At 42.1% G+C, this 24341-nt stretch overlaps 1 protein-coding gene across 1 annotated transcript in view; it reads left to right on the forward strand.

Moving 5' to 3' along the window:
* Positions 1 to 522: 522 nt before the first annotated feature.
* SEPTIN7 (septin 7) overlaps positions 523 to 24341 on the forward strand; it is a 292002-nt gene continuing 268183 nt past the window's right edge. The window contains exon 1 of the mRNA XM_070369525.1: positions 523 to 527. The gene's annotated coding sequence lies outside the window, so the exon portion shown is untranslated. The remainder of the gene's footprint in view (positions 528 to 24341) is intronic.

Genomic DNA, 24341 nt, shown 5'->3' on the forward strand with positions numbered 1-24341 from the left:
TCATATTCAGTTTCATGCCCTTCTCAGGGCTGGCACAGTGCCTGTCTACAAATAAGCATCCGAAAAACATGGCACCTATTCTCTGCTCATGCTTGGGAAATGCTCTGCAAGCCTCTTATATAAGGTAGCTGGCATCTATTGAGGAAGTGTATTAGAGTTCTCCAGAAAAACAAAATCAATAAAATATGTGTGTGTGTGGAAACAGATCTATTTTTAGAAATTGACTCATACAATTATGGTGACAGGCAAGGTGAACATCTACAGGATGGGCCAACAGGTTAGGGACCCAGGAAGAGCCAGTCCTCAGATCCAGTCCCAAGGCCATCTGCTGGCAGAATTCTCTTTTTGCTTGGAAGGGTAGTCGTTTGTTCATTCAGGGCTTCACCTGATTGGGTGCAGCCCACTCACATTATGGAGGACAATCTACATTACTCAAAGTCCACCAATTTAAATGTTAATCTCATCCAAAAACACCCTCACAGAAACATCTAGAATAATGTTTGACTACATGGCTGGGCACCATGGCTCAGCCAAGTAAGTATAAACTTATCAATCATAAAAAGCTAGACAAAAACATGTAAAAATATACACATGGGTCCATAGCTCTGCCTTCAAGAGACAAGTAGAGGACATATCATACTCTCTGACTGGCAGAGTCCACTTATGTACAAGCTACTACTTTATTGGCAATGTTTTGTAGTGAAATGTACTGAGAGTAACTGATGAAGGTACTGAGGAATCATGCAGGGCTCCAGACTGGACAGTGAACCTATGGCAGGGAAGCTCAAGAAGTGGTTAGATGTCTCCTAGGAAGAAATTCAAATGATGAGGCAGGTCATGAGTCTGTGCAGGTGGGCCCCAAAAGAGCACACACAGGTGACATCCACTAACTTACGGGATCTACCACAGTCTGGGGTCTGACATGGGTTCATAAACTTATTGCTTTTTCAGAACACTAGAGAGGTTCATCTTCTCAAGCAGTGCATATAAACTAAGTTCAAGAGACCAATGTGAAAACAGAAAAGACTTTCTTAAACTCCAATTAATAACTGCCATGAGCCAGGTTGATCTTCTTCAAGTAAATCAAATGAGCCTGTTCAAAACCCTCAAATGAATTAAAGTCAAGGAAGTCTTTGCACTGCAAGTTCTGAATCTGGATTCTACCTCTGTTTCTGACCCCATTCCCTAACACCTGCAGCCACTTTGTACATGTACTCAAGCCAATATGGCTTCTTGCTGTTCTTTCATCATATTATCCTTCTGCATCCCCTCCGCAGGGCAATTGCCTCCTTGCTGACCAGCCCACTCTTTCTTTGAGCAGGTTTATAGATCAAGGAACTAAGTGTGGCCTCCAGTCAACAACCATGGACAAACTGAGGTCTGCAGTCCAACATCCTATAAAAGGAATCAAATTCTACCATCAACCATGTGGGTGAGCTGGGAAGGGCACCCTGCTCCAGTTGGACCTGGAAAGGACAGCAACCCTGGAGACACCTTGTTTGCAACTTTATGAGAGACCCTGAGCTAGAGGGCCCAGGTAAGGCATGCCCAGATTCCTGACTTGCAGAAACCATGAGATGATATATGGGTTGTTTTAAGCTGGCCAAGTTTTGGAGTAATTTGTTTTGAAGCGATAGATAGCTAATATATCAAGTGATTTAAGCACTGCACAATTTTTCATGTGAGTAAATATGGTCCAGAAAACAGAAATAATTAAAATCAGTTCCAAGCTTTACTGATATTTTGTAAAGAAAGTGAAGGCAGGAGAAAAGACCACAGAAATGATGTTATAAAGGATAAGAAGCATAAACATTTCTTGTATTAGTCATGGTAAGCTAATCTGAGAACAAACAACCCCAAATTATCTTGTTTTTAAAAGTCTTGTTTTTCCTCCTGCTAAGACCAGTAGTTAATGATTATCTTCCAAGAGTAGGATGGCTAATCATTCTAGTTTTCTCAGAACTTGAGGGCTTCACAGGACACGAATGCTCTGTACTAAAACCAGAAAAGCCTCAGGCAAACCAGGATGAGTTGGTCACCTATCCAAAAATGACTCCTTGAGCCAGCTCAGGTTCTTCACTAATTCTTCCACATTTATTCACATTCCATTAGTGAGAACTAATCACATGGCCCCACCACAGACTTCCTGGTGGAATAGTAGATAAGAATCCACCTGCCAATGCAGGGAACATGGGTTTGATCTCATCTGGGAAGATCCACATACCTCAGAGCAAATAAGCCCATGTGCCACACCTGCTGAGCCTGGGCTCTAGAGACTGAGCTGAAACTACTGAGCCCACGTGCAGCAACCTCTAAAAAAAAGCCCATGTGCCTACAGCCCACGCTCTGCAACAAGAGAAGCCACAGCAATAGAAGCCTGTGCACCACAATAAAGAGTAGCCCTCACTCACAACAACTTGAGAAAGCAGCATGCAGCAACGAAGACCCAGCACAAGGAAAAATGAAAATAAATAGATAATAGTCACATGGCCCCACCCAGATGCAAAGACACTGGCAATGTTGTTTAGCTGGGTCTCCGCAGAGAAAAAATGGGTTGATGAGCATGTCACCAGTCTTTTTCCAATGCCCCAGCTTCCTATGGAGTCTCAAGGGTATTCTGAGAATGCATATTTGCAGTTAAACTTCCTCTCACTTAGTAGGCCACCTTGACATCATGGAGTGGCCACTAGTATAGTCAGTCAGTTATCAGAGATAAAGATTCTCTAATACAGGAAGCCAGCTACAATAAGAATAAACCATTCTGTAGATAAAACAAAGAAGGAATAAAGGAAGAAAAAGGGATATGCTGACCAAATCTCTTTTCAAGTCAAAGAATAAAAAGTGATCACTTATAGTTCTTGCCCCTCTCTTGAAAATTAAATCTATTAGAAAAGGCAGAGGAACCAGAGATCAAATTGCCAACATCCGCTGGATCTTGGAAAAAGCAAGAGAGTTCCAGAAAAACATCTATTTCTGCTTTATTGACTATGCCAAAGCCTTTGACTGTGTGGATCTCAATAAACTGTGGAAAATTCTAAAAGAGATGGGAATACCAGAACACCTGATCTGCCTCAAGAGAAATTTGTATGCAGGTCAGGAAGCAACAGTTAGAACTGGACATGGAACAACAGACTGGTTCCAAATAGGAAAAGGAGTACATCAAGGCTGTATATTGTCACCCTGTTTATTTAACTTCTATGCAGAGTACATCATGAGCAACGCTGGGCTGGAAGAAGCACAAGCTGGAATCAAGATTTCGGGAGAAATATCAATAACCTCAGATATGCAGATGACACCACCCTTATGGCAGAAAGTGAAGAGGAACTAAAAGCCTCTTGATGAAAGTGAAAGAGGAGAGTGAAAAAGTTGGCTTAAAGCTCAACATTCAGAAAACTAAGATCATGGCATCTGGTCCCACCACTTCATGGGAAATAGATGGGGAAACAGTGGAAACAGTGTCAGACTTTATTTTTGGGGCTCCAAAATCACTGCAGATGGTGACTGCAGCCATGAAATTAAAAGATGCTTACTCCGTGGAAGCAAAGTTATGGCCAACCTAGATAGCATATTCAAAAGCAGAGACATTACTTTGCCAACAAAGGTCCATCTAGTCAAGGCTATGGTTTTCCTGTGGTCATGTATGGATGTGAGATTTGGACTGTGAAGAAGGCTGAGCGCCAAGAATTGATGCTTTTGAACTGTGGTGTTGGAGAAGACTCTTGAGAGTCCCTTGGACTGCAAGGAGATCCACCCAGTCCATTCTGAAAGGAGATCAGCCCTGGGATTTCTTTGGAAGGAATGATGCTAAAGCTGAAACTCCAGTACTTTGGCCACCTCATGCAAAGAGTTGACTCATTGGAAAAGACTCTGATGCTGGGAGGGATTGGGGGCAGGAGGAGAAGGGAACGACAGAGGATGAGATGGCTGGATGGCATCACTGACTCGATGGACGTGAGTCTGAGTGAACTCCGGGAGTTGGTGATGGACAGGGAGGCCTGGTGTGCTGTGATTCATGGGGTTGCAAAGAGTCGGACACGACTGAGCGACTGATCTGATCTGATCTGATCTGATGTATGTGTATAACAATTCCTAGGTATAGAATAATACCTGTTAGTGGTAAAGGGAAGAAGGTTTACATTCTCAGATGATTTCTATCTTGCATCTGTCTTGCATTAAGAAATACTACTGCACAATTGAGGCACATTTTTTTTTTAATAATTAAAGTTTAAGATTGAATTTTACATAGTTTTCCAGAAGAATCTCTTACCTGGGCTACAGAAAAATTTTCATCCATGATGGGAGATGCTGCTTAACACAGTTTTGCCTGGTTTCCCCTGATGGGACAGTGTTCAGTTCAGTTCAATTCAGTTGTTCAGTCATGTCCGACTCTTTGCGACCCCGTGAATCACAGCACGCCAGGACTCCCTGTCCATCACCAACTCCCGGGGTTCACTCAGACTCACGTCCATCGAGTCAGTGATGCCATCCAGCCATCTCATCCTCTGTCGTCCTCTTCTCCTCCTGCCCCCAATCCCTCCCAGCATCAGAGTCTTTTCCAATTAGTCAACTCTTTGCATGAGGTGGCCAAAGTACTGGAGTTTCAGCTTTAGCATCATTCCTTTCAAAGAACACCCAGGGCTGATCTCCTTTCTAATGGACTGGTTGGATCTCCTTGCAGTCCAAGGGACTCTCAGGAGTCTTCTCCAACACCACAGTTCAAAAGCATCAATTCTTCAGCGCTCAGCCTTCTTCACAGTCCAACTCTCACATCCATACATGACCACAGGAAAAACCATAGCCTTGACTAGATGGACCTTTGTTGGCAAAGTAATATCTCTGCTTTTGAATATGCTATCTAGGTTGGTCATAACTTTCCTTCCAAGGAGTAAGCGTCTTCTAATTTCATGGCTGCAGTCACCATCTGCAGTGATTTTGGAGCCCCAAAAAATAAAGTCTGACAGTGTTAGTCCCAATCAAAGAGTTTTGACAACAAAGGTATTAATATTACCAGAAGCTAAACTAAAGACCAGTCAAGAATCTAGAATCCAGAGAAAAATTTTATCAGTAAAGGTCTTTGGGTAACTGTTGTTGCCAGATTGAACTGGTTACATGATATGTGACAGAAAGTATCATGGTGTTTTGAGCTCAGGACAAAGTTCTGGAGGTCATATCAGAAGGGGTTCAGGTTGAAAGAGGTTTCAAAGATCAGGGGAAGAGGAATAAGAAGACTAACAATTATAAGACTAGTAATTACTGTACATTTGATACCATGTGATGGTTTTCCTGCTAATGTTTGCCTACCTACTATACACTCACTTCAGTCTGTGGTTCATCCAAATTGTTGTGGCTTTGGCCTCCTCCAGCATAACTGTCTTGGGGAAACTAAGGTGACACTGCTGCTGCTGCTGCTGCTAAGTTGCTTCAGTCGTGTCCGACTCTGTTCAACCCCAGAGACAGCAGCCCACCAGGCTCCCCCGTCCCTGGGATTCTCCAGGCAAGAACACTGGAGTGGGTTGCCATTTCCTTCTCCAATGCATGAAAGTAAAAAGTGAAAGTGAAGTCACTCAGTCGTGTCCGACTGTTAGCGACCCCATGGACTGCAGCCTACCAGGCTCCTCCGTCCATGGGATTTTCCAGGCAAGAGTACTGGAGTGGGTTGCCATTGCCTTCTCCTAAGATGACACAGTGGTAATTAAATAGCTGTGAGGAAATCAGTTCCTGCAGTCATGGGATAAAGATGCCCCAAAACACTGCTTTGGTTTCTGGAGTATGCTCAGTTCAGTTCAGTTCAAGCCCAAATGTGGAAAGAAGCAGTAGCAGAATGCTGGAAAGATCAAGCTCTTTTCACAGTGGAAGCTTCAGTGGCTGGTTAGCACAATCCAGTAAAGTGAGATGATAAGGAAGGAGCAGTCAATGCAGATAAATAAATGACTCCTTCCATGCAACCCTTTATCTGAATTTGTCACACACACACAAAAATACTAGACAGGAAATGCATAACCCTAAAATAGTAGCCTGATACATTTATTAGCTATAACTGAGTTTTCTAAAGACACAGCAGAGTTAATTCAGTGTTCATGCTTAGAGGAAGACTTAAATGGCTGGCCCCTTCTACTATTTAAAATTTAGAAAACCAGAATGTTCCTGATGAGAATCAGATAGCTATATCACTTGAAGAAATATGCCTAGAAATATGACACTAAATGTCTACCTGACCCTGTTTGGGTACCATTTTGCAAATGGTGAGTCAAGTAAATATAGCTAGTCCATGTGAAGGCACTAGAGGTAAAAATTCTCGATAGTGCCCAAACATGATCAAAGACAGTGAGACCTGATGTGTAATTTGTCTGCTAGTTCAGACCTCTCTTCTAAATAAGTTTTTAAACTTGATTAAGATACCTGAAATACATGCTATGCAAAGAACTATATACACATTTATCTCTTTATCAACTATCTATGTATTTATCTATGTATGTATCTATCCATGTTATTATAGGTTAACTTAAGCACAAATACATAAAATTACAAAGTCAAATAGTATACCAGTCTAATGACATCATACTTCTGGAATTATCTACCAGTCCTTATCACTAGGAAATGTTGCCAGCCTAAACTGGTTTTCAGCTATTACTCCCTGGGAGACAACTAACAATGTTTGAAGACATTTTTTACCATTACAAGTTGGGAGTGGAGTGTCACTGACATTTAGTGTGTACAGGCCAAGGATGCTGCTAAACACTCTATAGTGCAGGTTCTTGGTTGCAAACTACAGAATCAACTCTACTTAGTTTAAACAGGAAATGAATCTTTTCAAGGCTATCAAGCAGCTCACAGTATTTCCAAGTGAGTCAGAGAGTCAGTCTTAGAGCTAAACAGCTGGCTGCTGCTGCTGCTGCTAAGTCGCATCAGTCGTGTCTGACTCTGTGCGACCCTATAGACGGCAGCCCACCAAGCTCCTCTGTCCCTGGGATTCTCCAGGCAAGAACACTGGAGTGGGTTGCCATTTCCTTCCCCAATGCATGAAAGTGAAAAGTGAAAGTGAAGTCACTCAATCGGGTCCGACTCTTAGTGACCCCATGGACTGCAGCCTACCAGGCTCCTCCGTCCACGGGATTTTCCAGGCAAGAGTGCTGAAGTGGGTTGCCAGTGCTGGAGTAATGCCCAAACACCAGTGCAACAAAGACACTACATACACAGTGTGGGTGCTTAGCCACCACCTTCACCAAAAGATTGAGTCTAGCCAGCCCTGCTTTCTCTTACTGATTACTTCTGAATCGGAATTCCACACAGTAAAATCTCTGCCTAGTTGACAGAGATTAAAGTAATGCCTTGCAATACATGATGGGGCTATGGGAAAGATGGAAAAGCAGCTGATTTGTGGATGCATGAGATGATAGCCAGTTTTTAAAAAGCAGTGAGTAGCACAGCTGGAGACTGAAAGCCAAAGGAGTTCGTGATCACCTTACTGTAACTGAAATAACATTTTATTGTAAAGAAACACCACATTTAATTATTTATAACAAATATATATTAAATAAAGTGTCTTTAAATAGAGACACTCATAAACCAAGGTTATGTATTGAGCAGCTGATGAAAATGTGATGAGAGGCTTGTAAGAGCCCCAACCTGTGTTTCCTCTGGAAGCAGTGATTCCTTATTCACTAGTTCAGTATTTGTGGCAACGTTAAGGCCATAACTACTGCAGATAATGAGAATCACTGCACCTTAGGAAGAACCACTCAGAGTCAACTTCACCCTAAAGTATATTTTCCTGATGGTATGTAGTTTTCTGAAGACACATCCAAAATGCTTACTGAGTGCCTGGTGGGAGGGTCGCTGTAGAGGAAGAGAGGAAGTCCAGGAGAAAGGGCATGTGGGAGGAACAGACAAGCTCCTCCCACTCCCCAGGAAATTATGATTCAACGCAGAGGCTCCTGGAGTAGAAACCCAGTGAATGACCTGCCAAAGATCAGAGAGGTCAGTGACCATGATGTTTATTCTTGTGATTCAGTTCTGTCTTCAGCTCTGTCTTTTTTGCATTTGCCCCACAGTTACAGAAAGCTTTCCTTGTGACAACCTTTTGCAGCAACAATAAGGTATATGTTCCTCATGCCACGGTTACACTAACCATGTCAACTAGCCATCAACTGTAACTCCTAGAAAGGACTGCTACTGCTAAGTCACTTCAGTCGTGTCCGACTCTGTGCGACCCCATAGACGGCAGCCCACCAGCCTCCGCCGTCCCTGGGATTCTCCAGGCAAGAACACTGGAGTGGGTTGCCATTTCCTTCTCCAATGCATGAAAGAGAAAAGTGAAAGTGAAGTCGCTCAGTCACTCATATACTTCTGTGTGTATTTTCTGGGACTGAGAAATGGTGTTCTTTGTTTGAGTGAGTCTGTAAAGGCTATAAACTCAGAAATTTGCTCATTCTTAGAAAATGGCCAGGCTGACGAACGAGCAAATTTATGAGTTTATAGCCTTTACAGGCTCACTCGAACAAAGAACACCATTTCTCAGTCCCAGAAAATATACACAGAAGTATATGTCTGGTAATATTAATGTCAAGGAAACAGCAATAGTGTAACAAGCATTGATATCAGTACTTAACTTGCTGTAACTTGTAGAACTTAGTGTACATCAAAGTCAAGTTAACTAGAACAGCATTTGGAAGAAATGATCTCTTTGGGCATGGACGTTTCTTTCATATTGATGAAAATTTAGGCAGTGTTATTTCTGATCTCAAATTAGATGTGTGTCATGGCAATAGATAACCACTGAGGGCTTAGCAATGACCGTATTACGTTATATTTGTTCATGGAATAAATATTTCCTAAGTGCCTATTTTGAGAAAGGGGGAAGGTTGGGTCCTGAGCACACCAAGTAGAACAGGGTCTCTGCCCACAGGAATTTACAGCTGGCAGAGAAAAGGATCACAAAGTAAAATGACTGAAAAGAAAGAAGCATTGTACCTGTGAGAAGTGAACTGTAGACGTGTTGCTCTGGAGGTTCAGAACAGGGCAATTTCTCCTCCAGAGGAGGCACTGGGATGGCTGTCAGAGGAGGGGATGTCAGAACTGTATGTGAAGAGAGGGCAAGGAGGTGGTGGAGTGGGAGAGAGGGGGCAGGGCTCAGAAGGCAGGCAACTTCTGGGGACAGTCTGTCATGGAGCAGAAAGCCACACAGCACAGGAGGAAGAGAGTGTCCAGCATTTGTTATGTTTCAGACCCTGGGTTAGGACTAGGATGCAGAGATAAGGCTCCTGTCCTCAAGCAGCTCGTGCTCTAAGTGGTGCTTCTCGAAGTGCATCCTCCGTGAGATAAGAAGCATTGTCTGCAACAAAAAGCAACATGTCGATTCCTTATTAAGTCTGGATAGGCAACAAGTGAGCTATATAATGAAGGAATTGACTTACATGACAAGCAGCAGGCATGCCGTACTTGGAACTGTGCTTCTCTAGAACAACAGCCTGCAACATGAGGCTTGTGCAAGAAGACATATGGGCAGAGAAAGGAAATGTTTAAACATCCTCTTATATAGAGCTGCGGTCTCTTACTGACATCTTTGGGGCCAGACGTGTTTTGGATTTTCCTTTGGATGCCATAGAGGCAAAATGATGCATATAGACCATGTATACATAACACAAGCCGCTAGGGCAGCACCCGCTCATCAGGCACATGAACATTCCTGTAGCAAAATTCGTGGCTGATCCTCAAACAGTATAAACAGTGACTCTAAAGTCTTTCATCAGCAGGGGTCGGGTTTTGCTGCAATTTTCCTCAGACTTCTAGGCATTTCTGCACAGTCCAAGTCTTCTGAGCAAAGTCATTGGTGAGCTATGTTCAGAGATGACTAAAACAGCAAACATGCCTTGGAAGCTGGACAGAGTGAGTGCATTTGATAAGGAGAATGTCTTCCTCCCTGAAGACATTCCAGGATTGTCAAGCTTCCTCAGAAGTGTCCCAGGGAAGTGAAGATATTGTCTTCCTCAGGGACACCCAAGAGAGGCAGACGGCATCCTTACTATACTCCCCATTCCTAGAACTTGGGCTCAGCAAAGTTAACTAACCTGGCAGTCCCACTACCAAAAAGCGGTGGAGCTGGATTGGAACGAGATTCTGCAGGGTTCAGTCAGATGTCCTGCTCTGCTCTTCTGCACTGTGCTTAGATGAGGACGTGCCAAAAGCATTGCTTGCCATGGAACCTTAGTTAAGGCGAATCTCTTAACTGCTCTGACCCTATTTCCTTATCTGTAATACATTTCCACCTCTGAAAAGTGAGAATTTGGCGGAATAATCTTGAGATGGTGCACAGTGAGATATTCTAAAAATTAAAGGGTGACATAAAATATAAGAGATTATAATTCATGTCACTGCAATCATTATGGCCCTAAAACACACAAAATGGGAATGAGTAAAGTGACTTCTCATTGACAGAGAAGGCGATGGCACCCCACTCCAGTACTCTTGCCTGGAAAATCCCATGGACGGAGGAGCCTGGTAGGCTGAAGTCCATGGGGTCGCTAGGAGTCGGACACAACTGAGTGACTTCACTTTCACTTTTCCCTTTCATGCACTGGAGAAGGAAATGGCAACCCACTCCAGTGTTCTTGCCTGGAGAATCCCAGGGACGGGGGAGCCTGGTGGGCTGCCATCTCTGGGGTCGCACAGAGTCGGACACGACTGAAGTGACTTAGCAGCAGCAAAGTGACTTCTGGCCTCGCCACTACCTCCCATAGTGGCCTGCAGAGGCCCAGCAATACCCAGGAGCCCTGCCTTGGTGGGGTACCGGCCTTGTCCAACAGCACCCCCAGGGCGTGGCCAAGAGACAGGGGGAAGGGAGCTTTGGCCTTGCAGAAGCAGAACTCGTCCTGCTTCCCGCTTCCTTCATTTTAAAATAGTGAAGCCCTCCCTGAGGGTGAAAGGGAGTGCTGTGGAGCTGCTGTGCTTTGATTTTACCCAGAAATTAACAAGGAGAAGAGCAGTTCCAGAGCCTCTCTGGGTTGGAATGAGGACTGCACATTTAATTCCCCTGACTTAGCTAAACAATCCCCGTGGCCAGCCTCATGGAATTTAGAAAGAGTAAATATTTTTTGGAGGTCAAGCAAACGATTTTGTTTTCTAAATACATGCTGACATGGGGTCTGGGGAAGAGAAATACAGGTTCAGATTAGATCTAAGGAACAGAAACTCACATTTAAGCCCCAGCCATGCATCAGACACAGACAGAGCTGGGTATGCACTCTGTTCTCTCCTTACTTCTCTCTGCAGCCCAGGAAGGAATGATCAACAGATGAGAGAGGAAAAGCTTATAGAGGTTAACAGATCTATCACAGACATGTGGATGGCAAGTAACAGACCTGGGGTCTAAACCCATCTTGCCCATCTCCAATACCCATGCTGTTTCCTGGTCACTCTGCTTAGCTGACTTTTTAACATCACTGATGACCAAAAGAATAAACACACTGTCATGCCGGTGTTTCTTCATCTTTTTGGACACAGCTTCTTTTCCTTTGGCTGATTAGAAAGTTAGCTCCTTAAGATAATAAAATGGTGCTATTGACTTTCCCATCTCCCCCTCAGATACTAATGAGCAATGCCTTTAGAAGCTGACATAGATGTCCCTGCTTTGCTAGCTTTATTCACTACTCAGTTGCTGTATTCAATCTGCACCTACAGTGCTGCTGAAAAGTGGAGGATGGACTGAATTGAAAGTGAAAGTGTTAGTCACTCAGTCATGTCCGACTCTGTGACCCTGTGGACTGTAGCCTGCTAGGCTCCTCTGTACATGGAATTTTTCAGGCAAATATAATGGAGTGGGTGGCCATTCCCTTCTCTAGGGGATCTTCCTGACTCAGGGATCTAACCCAGGTCTCCTACATTGCAGGCATAATTTTTACCATCTGAGCAACCAGGGAAGCCCAGAGCAGATCAGTCAGTTACCAGAAGTGGCACCCTTGAGCCAGGGTCCAGCCTTGGTGACAAGTCAGAGCCCCCAGGAGGAAGCTGGGCTCCTTCAGGGACAGTGGTGGCTCACTGGCCTCCAGTCCCATAACTCAGAAAGTGACAGGCTTCCTCCTATTCATGGCCACATATACCTCTGTTCACTGACTGCCCCCCGCCCCAGATTTTTGTTGCTGGGACTTGTGTTGTAACCTGGCATTAAAGGTACAGAGTCTAGTTTAGGCTTGAAATTGAAAGGGAGATTTGAAAAAGGTCTGAAAAAAATATTAAATATTATCAAAGCATTCAAAAACTGAAAAAGAGAGAAAGAGGTTGGGTGGAGCAGAGAAAGACAGAGAGAGAAAAGGAGAGAGAATAGTCCCTGTCTAGAGAAAGGGGATGCTGTTGAAACACAAACAACTCTTTATTTTTGGATGTATTTTTGTTGCAGAAAGTCCAAGAAGATATAACCTTTTTATATCATTGGACATTTACTGTACAGTGGGCACTGGTTTGGCACTCTACCTACATTATCTGGAATGAGGTCTCCTTATAGTAAACCCAAACTGCACACCCATTGATGCCTTTTGAGAGAAAAGAAAGGAATGCAAATGAGGAGGAAGAGTAGGGAAGGGAGGGAGAAAAAGAACGGGCTAGGCAGGTAGCTATGAGCATGCATGTTCTAGTACTGTGTTATGCAGGGAACTGACATCATAGCATTTGGCCTCACATCCACTCTGCAAACTGAAAAGTAGGCATGAATCTTCCCCTTTAAGAGATGGGGAAACTACACTTCAGATAGAGTCACGTGGTTAACAAATAGCTCTCAAACTAAGATTCCAGGGCTGAATGGGCACTAAAGAATTCTGATAGGGCAACCAAGGGAATTACATTCCTTTCCTTATAAAATAACCATGACACTACGGCAAAACCTGAAGTCTTATTAAATAATTAAGATTGTTGTCATTCAGTCACTCAGTCGTGTCCAACTCTTTGCTACCTCGTGGACTGCAGCACACCAGTCTTCCCTGTCCTTCACCATCTCCCAGACCATACTCAAACTCATGCCCATTGAGTTGGTGATGCCATTCAACCATCTTATCCTCTGTTGTCCCCTTCTTCTTCTGCCTTCAATCTTTCCCAGCATCAGGGTCTGTTCCAGTAAGTAGGCTCTTTGCATCAGGTGGTTAAAGTATTGGAGCTTCAGCTTCAGTATCAGTCCTTCCAATGAATATTCAGGATTGATCTCCCTTAGGATTAACTGGTTTGATCTCCTTGCAGTCTAAGGGACTCTAAAGAGTCTTCTCCAAGACCACACTTCAAAAGCATCAGTTCTTCGGTGCTCAGCCTTCTTTTTGGTCCAACTCTCACATCCTTACATGGCTACTGGAAAAACCATAGCTTTGGCTATATGGACCTTTGTTGTCAAAGTAATGTCTCTGCTTTTTAATATGCTGTCTATGTTTGTCATAGCTTTTCTTCTAAGGAGCAAGTGTCTTTTAATTTCACAGCTGCAATTATTCTCTGCAGTGATTTTTGGAGCCCAAGAAAATAAAGTTGGTCACTGTTTCTATTGTTTCCCCATCTATTTGCCATGAAGTGATGGGACCAGATGCCGTGATCTTAGTTTTTTGAATGTTGAGTTTTAAGCCAGCTTTTTCATTCTCCTCTTTCACTTTTATCAAGAGGCTCTTTAGTTCCTCTTTGCTTTCTGCATTAAGGTGATGTCATCTGCATATCTGAGGTTATTGATATTTATCTTGATTCCAGCTCGTGTTTCATCCAGCCTGGCACTTTCTGGTGTTCTGCTTGTAAGTTAAATAAGCAGGGTGACAATATACAGCCCTGATGTACTCCTTTCCCAGTTTTGAACCAGTCCATTGTTCCATGTCCAGTTCTAACTGTTGCTTCTTGACCTGCATACAGGTTTCTCAGGAGGCAGGTAAGGTGGTCTGGTAGATCATTAGGATGCTTGCCTTCATTATGAACTCTATATTCATATTCAGTATAGGCAGTTCTATGTTTTGATTCCAGTGTACATGGGACAATTACAACCAAGACTGTAGTACCAGTTCTAGTCACCTCATACCTATTAATTTGCATGTTTTATTAAAGTATAAGGAACTCAAGTCATGTGCTATCAATGGGAGCTGGCAACTGATCCTCAGGGCCAAGGGGACCTTGAACAGAGTTATATAGTTTGGAGGATGAATATCAAAATGCTTCCTGGAGGAGGTGCTGAAACCAAAACTAAGTCTACCCTCTTGGTCAGAAAACCTTAAGAACCAAGATCTAGAACCAAAGGAACCCCGAGAACTAAGCTGTCTGGAAGTATTCTCTGATTAATAGACGAAGGACAAATTTGCATCCTTGTGACCTTTATTTTACCTGTTCCAAGTACACATGGGATGAGTAGACCATTCCTGACACATTTTAGCCTGTTGAAGATCATGTTTTCATCATACATTACTAATTTACTCTTTTGGCTTCTATCCAGCTCTCAGTGCTATGCCTGGCATATGGTAAGCTCTCAATAAACACTATATGAATAAATAATTTTTTAGTGTGCCCAGGGATTGATGTTTCTAAATTTACAAACCCTGTCCCCCACCTGAGAGGAGGCCACCTGAGTGGGCAGCTGGCATTTCAAGATGACACCTCTGTCTCTGTTAATCAACAAGACCCCCAGTTTGAAAAACATAAACTTCCCTAACCAGGAAGTCATTTCTGCATCAGCACAGGATAGCTGGGCTCGCCTTTTAGAGAAAGTAGAAATCTGAACAAATGACTCCCAAGACTTCATCCTTTATTTTCAGGGAGAAAAATCTCTTTCACAAAAGTAAAAGCATGTGGCCAAGCTGTAACCTCACTGAGGTCATCAATGAGACAGCTCACCCCAGAACTCTGTCTGCAGTTCTGAGCTCAGGGTGTGGAGAGGCACTCATGGAATTCAGCCCAGATATGCATTTCCTTTTATACTGATTCCCTCTAACTGCTGTAAACTGGGTTCCCAAGTTTTTATGCACCAATCTTTCAAAGCAGATTCCCTCAAAAATTTCTAGTGAAAAAAAAAAAAAGAAAGAAAATTCTAGTGGTCAAAACAAAGAGCTAGAAACCTGAGAAGAAAAGAGAAAATCCTACATGAGTAAATCAGAAACATAGAAACCAAAACCATCCAGAAACTGCAAATATGAAAAAATATTTCCTATATATTTTTAAAACTACTCTTTGCCTATTTATTTAGATTTACCTTCTTCCATCAGACAAACTTAAGTCACATACACATACATATTTGCTTCATGAAAAGAATAATGAGGTAGAAATATGTTTGTGTTTAAGGACAAGACTGCCTGGGTTCATATTCTGATCAGCGCTTTAATCAGCTGTGTGACCTTGGGTTGATGCCTCTGGCCTCAGTTTCCTTACTTATAAAATAGGGATGGTAAGATAGCTACCTTGTAAGAATGTTGCATGGACTGATCTCCATTTGAGGCCCAAGGGAAAATATATTTACATCTATTGACTACCTATTAAGTACCAAAATTGTAGTAGGTCCTTTTTCATACTTAAATTTAATATCTCACAATAGCTTATGAAGGAGATATTATTATTCATATTTCATAGATAAAACACTAGAAGCTCAGAGAGGTTGAGTAATTTGACCAAAACAATGTAGATATTAATGGCAAGGCAAATATTTGAATCCAGGTCTTCCTGACAGCAAAACTTCAAAGTTGTAGACAAGGTAGCTCCCTAGGTCCCCAGCCATCATGTAGCAGTTCCTTGTTCTCATAGTTATAGGTGATCAGCCTTCCCCAAATGCTCAACAACCCCCTCCTATGAACTCTCACAATGCAGGGACTTCTATACATGGAGAGAGAACATTTAAATCTAATGGCTGAGTCTGAGTTCTCTTCACTTAAGATATTAAGAAATATACCACATTGGTAAAAGCAGACTTTATACAATGCCAGAAGAGCACAAATATCACTGAAAATAACTTCCTTTCACAATGCTTAGGGTTTGCTTATATGACTCAGCCTGCATTCCAAAAGCTTTGGTTTGTTGCACTGAAATAATTCATGGGCTAATACAGTGCAAGATCATGTAACAGTACTCAAATGTACTCAGTAAATGATACATTTTACTATTGATTCACTTTATCTTCAAAACAACATTATGAGATATTTGTTATCTCCATTTTATAGATGAAGAAACCAAAGCTTGGACAATAAAGCAACTAAATAGCTATATTGATTGCTGCATAAGAAATTTCCCCCAAAACTTAGTAGCTTAACATAGCAATAAACATTCATTTATCTTCCACAGTCTTTGTAGGTCAGGAGTTGGGAAATGGCTTGGATAGGGGTACTTCTAGATTAGGATTTCTCATAAATTTTCAGTCAAGCTGTTGGCTAGGACTGACTGACAGAACTGGAGAATTTGTTTCCAAGGGGGTTCACACACTGGTGCTGGTTGTTGGTGGAAAGCCTTAGTTCCTCCCAATGTGAGGCTCTTCATGGGCTGATTGAGTGCCTTCATTGACATGGCGATTGGCTTCCCTCAGAGTGAGCTATATCAATAACCTCAGATATGCAGATAACACAACATTTATGGCAGAAAGCGAAGAAGAACTAACTAAAGAGCCTCTTGATGAAAGTGAAAGAGGAGAGTGAAAAAGTTGGTTTAAAACTCAACATCCAGAAAACTAAGATCATGGCATCTGGTCCCATCACTTCATGGCAAATAGATGGGGAAGCAATGGAAACACTGACAGACTTTATTTTTGGGGGCTCCAAAATCACTGCAGGTGGTGACTGCAGCCATGAAATTAAAAGATGCTTGATCCTTGGAAGAAAAGTCATAACCAAACTAGACAGCATATTAAAAAGCAGAGATATTACTTTGCCAACAAAGGCCCATCTAGTCAAAGCTATGGTTTTTCCAGTAGTCATGTGTAGATGTGAGAGTTGGACTATAAAGAAAGCTGAGTGCCAAAGAATTGATGCTTTTGAACTGTGGTGTTGGAGACGACTCTTGAGTCCCTTGGACAGCAAGGAGATCCAACCAGTCCATCCTAAAGGAAATCCGTCCTGAGTATTCATTGCAAGGACTGGTGCTGAAGCTAAAACTCTGAATCTTTGGCCACCTGATGTGAAAAACTGACTCATAGGAAAAGACCCTGATTCTGGGAAAGATTGAAGGCAGGAGAAGGGGCCAACAGAGGATGAGACGGTTGGATGGCATCACCGACTCAACAGACATGAGTTTGAGTAAACTCTGGGAGTTGGTGATGGACAGGGAAGCCTGGCGTTTTGTAGTCCATGGGGTCGCAAAGAGTCGGACACAACTGAACGACTGAACTGAACTGAACTGAGAGTGAGCTATCCAGAATGTAGAGGGCAAAATGGAAGCTGTCCATTTGGTTACTCACAGCATCACTTCAACCACATTCTGTTTGTTAGTGGCAAATCTCTGAGTTCAACCCACATTCATCGGAGGGAGAAAGAAACTCCATTTTTTTTTAAAGGAAGTATGTCAAAGAATCTATGATATATTCTAAAGTCATAGCAGAGGCAGAACAGGAATTCTCATTTATCTCTTTCTGATTTTACAACTCCACCTCTTCTAATAGCCAAGGTAAAAAGACACCATGAATGTTTCCACGGCTTACCTCCTCATCCATGATAGACATCATAAGCAATCCCAGTAACTCATACTGCTGAAGCTCAGCTTGGCCTAAGTATCTCTCTCACACCATGTGCCAGGAAATCACCACTAATCATTTCAGAGTAAGCACACAAGTAGATATGAACTCCATTCCTGTCCCTCCCTGTCCTACCATACTTACAAAGGAAAATCTCACAGGTGTTGCAGGTTTGGGCTATCTTAGAGTCCCTAATCTTGAGGATCACCTCTTGGACTCTCTCTGAAACAAGATTTTTAATAATGAACCCCTCTCACAAAAGTGCTCTAGGGAGGAAAATGCTTTAGGAATCCTCATTTATTCTAAGCTTTAGAAAATCTTCCAAATTCCAGAACTTTACTGAAACTGTGCAGACACACCCCAGTAATGCATTTATTCTGTAATGGCAGGAGGAGAGGATTATATTCAATATCTACAGTGTTCTTTACTTAATACAGGTGCTCTCATCCACGGGTGCACATTGTAATCACCAGAGCCAGGACCTGGCCCCAATCTCAAGAGATTCTGATGTGATTGATCTGAGGTGCAGCCTGAGATGTGGGGACCTTTCAGAATGCCCCATGTGACTCTAGTGTTCAGCCAGTTCTGAGAATAGCTGATTTAACACTTCATTCTCATTGCCAAATAAGTGTTCCCATGGTGTATGCATTAAGGCATGCCACTTGGTAATGACTAAATGAACATATTAAAAGAATTTGGAGTGATTGGCCCCAGGCAATATTCAAAATTTACCACTATTTTTCAAAATATCAATCTCAGTTTTCGAGTTTAGATTGTCTTCCTTCTGTACTTTTTCCTATCTATATTAAATGGATAAACCCACCTGATTCAATAAAAAAAATCCAATTATTTTGCACTTTTATGTGACTTTAACATTTTTATAAGCATCTCCCAGACCCCCTTTTTCTCACCCAGTGCTCACTTCCAATCCATAATTCTTCCCAATGTATCAAAAATATGAGATCACCTTAGAGCAAATGTAAAATTCTGTTGATATGGGATTTTATGATTTGTTGTTGTTCAGTCACTCAGTCATGTCTGACTCTGCAACCCCTTGGACTGCAGCATGCCAGGCTTCTCTGTCCTTCACTATCTCCCCAAGTTTGCTCAATCTCATGTCCATTGAGTCTATGATGCCATCCAACCATCTCATCCTCTGTCATCCCTTTCTCCTGCCCTCAGTCTCTCCCAGCATCAGAGATTTCATGATAGTTTTAGTAAATACTTTTTTCTCTTCCTCACACAGTCAACTCCTACTTTCCTAGATTAACAAAGAGGGAGATTAGCCAGATAATCTAAAAATATCATTTTTCTCTCAAATATAACATCTATCCTAAAAAAGATATATTTTTAACTGAGACATTTTCATTTGTATACCTTAGCCAAGACACGGACAAATGATCACCATAAGATGTTGAAAGATTATGGGAATGGGGGCATGCCAGCAATCCCCTGAACACAGTTTCTACACTTTATTTCACATTAAAATCCCACACCAGGCTACATCCCATAGAGTTAAATTAGAATCACTGAGGGTAGAAGTCAGGCATTTGTACAGTTTGTAAAAATTTCCCAGGTGATTCTAATGTGCAACAAAGTTTGGGAACTACTGTCTTAACAGTTTACTGCTTAATCTTTATGGGTCTGTGAGCAAAATAAATGTTCTACATCTTTAAGCTACTTTCAGGGAAAAAACAGCTACTCAGATGGGAGATATTTGTGTACCAGAGTCTATTTACTGAGCTAAAAACTGTGTAACACAGTGAAGAACTTGAAAAATCCAAATGTCTCTTCATTTAGTAAGATCTAAAATTCAAGCAGAACATATTATTTCAATAAAGTATTACCTATTGGATTCGGAGGCTAATTAAAAGTGCAGTTTATCAGTGTGTTCCTTTTTCTACCGTAACTGTAACTGACTATCTAAATACGGCAAAACATTCACAACTAAAGGTCAAATTAAAATTGATACCAAGAACTGGGTTTTTAATCATAGAAATAAATTGTATTTATATTGTACAAGATAGCCATTTATTAGCTTAACACAAAATTACATGTATACCACTTTTTCCTTTATTAATCTTATACTATCCTTGTGATATCATTTATTAGCTGGTTTAGATCATTAATTTTTTTCCAGTTTTTTAAAAAATAATTGACATACATCTCTGTATATGTTGAAGGTATACAGCATGGTGGTTTGATTTACAAACATTGTGAGATGATTACCAAAATAGGCTCAGCTCATTAATTCTTATATAGTGTCTTTATTTTTCAATGTCTTAATAGGGATTTTAAGATCCCTTAGGAGAAGGGATCATGTACATCAAGTAATATTTATTGAGCATGTACTATGCAGCCATGAAATTAAAAGATGCTTACTCCTTGGAAGGAAAGTTATGACCAACCTAGATAGCATATTCAAAAGCAGAGACATTACTTTGCCAACAAAGGTTCGTCTAGTCAGGGCTGTGGTTTTTCCTGTGGTCATGTATGGATGTGAGAGTTGGACTGTGAAGAAGGCTGAGCGCTGAAGAATTGATGCTTTTGAACTGTGGTGTTGGAGAAGACTCTTGAGAGTCCCTTGGACTGCAAGGAGATCCAACCAGTCCATTCTGAAGGAGATCAGCCCTGGGATTTCTTTGGAAGGAATGATGCTAATACTGAAACTCCAGTACTTTGGCCACCTCATGCGAAGAGTTGATTCATTGGAAAAGACTGATGCTGGGAGGGATTGGGGGCAAGAGGATAAGGGGATGACAGAGGATGAGATGGCTGGATGGCATCGCTGACTCGATGGACATGAGTCTGAGTGAACTCCAGGAGTTGGTGATGGACAGGGAGGCCTGGCGTGCTGCGATTCATGGGGTCTCGAGGAGTCGAATACGACTGAGCGACTGATCTGATCTGATCTGATCTGATGTGGTGAAAGCTATGTTAGCCCATCAACAGGTTTTTTGTCCCCTATAGCTATGTTTTTGTGTTCCCTATAGCTACGACTCCAGAAATCAAATTGCCAACATCCACTGGATCATGGAAAAAGCAAGAGAGTTCCAGAAAAACATCTATTTCTGCTTTATTGACTATGCCAAAGCCTTTGACTGTGTGGATCACAATAAACTGTGGAAAATTCTGAAAGAGATGGAAATACCAGACCACCTGACCTGCTCTTGACAAACCTATATGCAGGTCAGGAAGCAACAGTTAGAACTAGACATGGAACAATAGACTGGTTCCCAATAGGAAAAGGAGTACATCAAGGCTGTATATTGTCACCCTGTTTATTTAACTTATATGCAGAGTACATCATGAGCAACGCTGGGCTGGAAGAAGCACAAGCTGGAATCAAGATTTCCAGGAGAAATATCAATAACCTCAGATATGCAGATGACACCACCCTTATGGCAGAAAGTGAAGAGAAACTAAAAAGCCTCTTGATGAAAGTGAAAGAGGAGAGTGAAAAAGTTGGCTTCAAGCTCAACATTCAGAAAACGAAGATCATGGCATCCAGTCCCATCACTTCATGGCAAATAGATGAGGAAACAGTGGAAACAGTGTCAGACTTTATTTTTCTGGGCTCCAAAATCACGACAGATGGTGACAGCAGCCATGAAATTAAAAGACGCTTACTCCTTGGAAGGAAAGTTATGACCAACCTAGATAGCATATTCAAAAGCAGAGACATTACTTTGCCAACAAAGGTTCGTCTAGTCAAGGCTATGGTTTTTCCTGTGGTCATGTATGGATGTGAGAGCTGGACTGTGAAGAAGGCTGAGTGCCAAAGAATTGATGCTTTTGAACTGTGGTGTTGGAGAAGACTCTTGAGAGTCCCTTGGACTGCAAGGAGATCCAACCAGTCCATTCTGAAGGAGATCAGCCCTGGGACATCTTTGGAAGGAATGATGCTAAAGCTGAAACTCCAGTACTTTGGCCACCTGATGCGAAGAGTTGACTCATTGAAAAAGACTCTGATGCTGGGAGGGATTGTGGGCAGGAGGAGAAGGGGACGGCAGAGGACGAGATGGCTGGATGGCATCACCAACTCGATGGACGTGAGTCTGAGTGAACTCCGGGAGTTGGTGATGGACAGGGAGGCCTGGCGTGCTGCGGTTCATGGTGTCACAAAGAGTCGGACACGACTGAGCGACTGATCTGGTCTGATCTGATCTGACAGCTATGACAGAGGATGAGATGGTTGGATGGCATCACTGACTCAATGGACTTGAGTTTGGGTAAACTCCGGGAGTTGGTGATGGACAGGGAGGCCTGGCGTGCTGCAGTTCATGGGGTTGCAAAGAGCCGGACACGACTGAGTGACTGAACTGAACTGACTGATAGCTATGTTATTTAATTTGAAGTTTACAGTCAGTAGTAAAACCAACTTGATGGCCTGGCCACCTTTTTATTAATGGCAGTATAAAATAGAAGCAAATAAAAAGAAATAGCAAATGGCAGCATATTAAGGATATACTCACATATTAAGGATAAGTTTACAGTAAATGAAACCTTCAGTTGTGTGTGTATGTGTTGAGTCTCAATGCAGAATATTTTTCTCCATTAGAGAGATTTGAAATATATTGGGATAGAACAGTGTTTTGTGCATCATAGTGTTCTGTAAATAGTTCTTGATTAAGTAAATGAAGTCAAAAGTTCTAGAAATGGGGTTTTGGTTTGTTTTTGTTTTGTTCTCAGCTGTTAGAAGTTTCTCCGGCTGAAAACAGAAATCACCTTGTAACTTTGGTATTCTTTTGGCTCTGAGCACTGAAGGGGCCTCTTTTTCATATGTAAGTATAAGGGGCTGAGGCCCCTGCGGGTAGAGGAGCAGGCAGGACGTCTATGGCTTGGACGGCTCATTCCCTTAAGCCCTTTTTAGGTATGCAGAGATGGTTTCTGGGCCATGGACTTCTTTGTCTAGTGTCAAGAAGACTCCTGAGAAAATAAGAAATGAACACCTGACTCTGTCCATTTAGAGCTTCAAAAGACATGGAATGGTCCCAGCTAAGGTCTATGGCTAGCCAAGGAGAGCTCTCCATGAGGCAAGAGGCGTCTGGACTGGTTGGAGCCCACAGGATGGAGGTGACCCCCAGTACAGCCAAACGGAGGAGATTTTGACATGAAGAAAGTGTGCTTTCTGCAAAGAGAAACTGGTGGAGCCTTAGAAAAACAAGCAGAAAAATAATGAAGATGTTAATATCCCAAACTGATCTTTTAAAACGCATACTAGTGATTTGCAGGGTAAAACTCTGGCACTTTTAACTCAGTAATAGCCACGAATCATCTTCCACACTCTGCATTCCTGATGATTGTGATTAATGAGGTCATTTATTCTTGTTGTTATCCATATGACAGAAATAACATATACAGCCCATTTATACTCTGAATTCCTTCAATGGCTTCACTTCACTGAGATGAGAGGAATGTGGCCATATTCAGAGATGGCCAAGAATTCTACATAGTGGTTAGGTCAGATGGACCTCAGTATTTCACTGCAATGTATATAAGTTTGAAAGCTGGAAAGACACATATAAATTGATTCACTTAGTAGATATCTGGGTGCTTACCATATGCTAAGCACAAGAAAATAAAATACAATTTTTTATACCATGAAATTATAATAAAGTTCTACTCATATTGAAAGTGAAAGTTGCTCAGTCATGTCCAACTCTGTGTGACCCCATAAACTGTAGCCTGCAAGGCTCCTCTGTCCATTCAATTCTCCAGGCCAGAATACTGGAGTGGGTAGCTGTTCCCTTCTCCAGGGGATCTCTCCAACCCAGGGATCGAACCTAGGTCTCCCACATTGTAGGCGGATTCTTTACCCTGTGAGCCACCAGAGAAGCCCAAGAAAACTGGAGTGGGTAGCCGTTCCCTTCTCCAGTGGATCGTCCCTGCCCAGGAATTGAACCAGGGTCTCCTGCATTACAGGCAGACTCTCGACCCACATTAGTGGTACATCTAAGGAGGCCGCTGATTGCCATATGGCTTCAAAGTGGTGAAATTCAGGGCAGACATTAAGACAGCATGAGCAAATTTTAAAATAGTACTTGAAAACACAAAATATCACAAAATGAGAAAAATCTCTAAAGACAGGCTTAAGAACAAGCCACCAACATACTTGACTCACATCAAGGCAACAGACCTCAGACAGAGGTTATCTGAGCAACCACTTACATTAGGGCTTTGATGGATAAACTTTATAGAAATGGGGAATCATGTATCTCTTATGTTTCATTCACAAAATATTTAGGGGTGGAAGGTAATATCTGACATCTTTACTTCTGAATTGGGTCATTACAACATCTCCACATAATTTACTTTCCAAATCAGTGTTTACATATGTTTTAATAAGACAACCTGCGTTCTTCATAGTTTAAACTGCAGTGTGGATGTTCAGTGGCCTTCCTTTAAGCAAGAGGCAATAATCTAACAAAAGGCTTTTCTCACTGCAAAAGGAAGAAAAGTGTCTTTGTGGAATGTTTTTCTCATTCATTATCCTCCCCCTCTGCAAACTACCATTTGCCAGGCCTGTAGACATTCTGTGATAAGCAGGAGTGCTGTCATTAGAAATAGGCTCCACAGGACTGAAAAATAGCTTTCTTGTGGAGGAATAACTTCTTGCTTTTACAGATCTGAAGAAGGGTTAGGAGAAAGATTTGATGAACACATTTTAGGCTAAATTCCCCTTGGAAAAACC

Source organism: Bos mutus, chromosome 4 (assembly GCF_027580195.1).
Source record: "Bos mutus isolate GX-2022 chromosome 4, NWIPB_WYAK_1.1, whole genome shotgun sequence".
NCBI lineage: Eukaryota > Metazoa > Chordata > Mammalia > Artiodactyla > Bovidae > Bos > Bos mutus.